Source organism: Galeopterus variegatus, unplaced genomic scaffold (genome assembly GCF_000696425.1).
Source record: "Galeopterus variegatus unplaced genomic scaffold, G_variegatus-3.0.2 Scaffold496, whole genome shotgun sequence".
Lineage (NCBI taxonomy): Eukaryota > Metazoa > Chordata > Mammalia > Dermoptera > Cynocephalidae > Galeopterus > Galeopterus variegatus.
Window position 1 is genome coordinate 441,780 of NW_007726607.1, and position 1,637 is coordinate 443,416.

Below are 1,637 nucleotides of genomic sequence, written 5' to 3' on the forward strand. Positions count from 1 at the left end.
CCACAGGATTCCATGGGGGCAAATCCCTCTCATTGTTTAATATGTGTTCCCCTATTGTTCAAGTTTAAATCCTACTTGCTTTTTTTTCTTTAAGATTTGGAGCTTTATTTTCTAAGACATGATTTTTTTTTTTAAAGAATAGTTATATTATACCCCATAGGATAAGGCAAAGATAGAGAGCCACGCAATATCTTGCCAGATGGCTAGGAAGGTGGTCTCTCTTTTCCAACCAGTGGGTTGCTCATAGTTTCTCTTTGGAAAAAATGTGACAAACGTGATTTGAAACATGGTTCACAGAATGCATGGTGTAGTTCCTTCTGGTCAACACTGGTCCCCTGCCAAAAGCCAAGGAACAGCCTTGCTTTCCAGGAAACATTGCTTACCCTTGAGTGAACTCAGTCAGTTCATTAATTTGGTGTCATTGCTAAGTACTCAGGCAAGAACAGTACTGGTTTTATGGTGGAACAAATATTCCTTTGCCCACCTGAAATTAGGAACCACTGCCTCACAAATTATGAATTCCTATCCTTTCCAACCTCTTGCTGGGATTGTAACAATATAACTTAGTCTGGAGGTTTCCTTAAGGCCACTTCGATATTTTATTTGGTCCAGGACATTAAACAAAAATCCACCTGCTTAAGAGTGAGGTTAAATTGAAGAAACTATTTCCAATGATGCATAAAAATAAATATCTACCCATTATTGAGCTCCTAAGTTACTGAGGAAAATTAATTAATATTTAAAACTATCCGTTCTTATTACCCTGCCCCCAGCATTCTGTGCAGGGTGAATCCTGGGGATGTTTCTTGGATTTACTGAGCAGGTTGATGAACAGGAGTGCAATTTGGAGAAACAAGAGGCGGGAAGTCTCATGTGTTTAGAGGGACACGTAGAGCTATAGTGTGCTTCTGGTATAGGAAAGATTAGCTTGAGCATGACCTAAGACGGGGAGGAGAGTGTATGTGCTCATGAGAGAAAGGGAGGAGAGTAGAGGAGGGGTGGCAGCTGTCATAGGGAGAGGAAATTCGAGAAAGATCTTTTAAGAGGGTATTTAGGTAGCTTCATTATGTAATGGAAACCCTCTTACATTATTTCCCTGGAAAATAACTTCAGCAAAAGCTACATTCCTTTGCAATGCTTTTGGAGTTCTATTTATGTTTTTATTAAAAGTGTAAGCATTTTGACATTGGCCTTAGGTGGAAAGTAGGGCCTCCCACAAAACCCAGGTAACTCATTTGTTCACAGATATTTACTGAGCACCTACTACGTGCCAGGCACTGCTGTAAGCACTGACTTTTATACTTCATCTGCTGTTCATCAGCTACTTTATATAGATGTTCTCACAATAAGCAATAAGGCAGATATTATTTCCTTTGGCAAAGTCGAACGGTATCCTTTTTCCCATAGCTCAGTGGTTCTGAAAGTTCATATGCATGAGAATGTGCAGAACTTCAGACTCACCTGAGATTCTGATTTAGTAGGTGTGGGGTAAGACACACTAAATCCGTTATTTCAGATAGGCACCCCTTTAGGCACTTTGAAACAGTTACTCTGAGCACTTTAGGCAATGTCTCTTCAACTTGTCAAAAATGAATTTTCTTAAGCCTAAGTTGTTGATAAGGTGGGGGTGAGGGGGG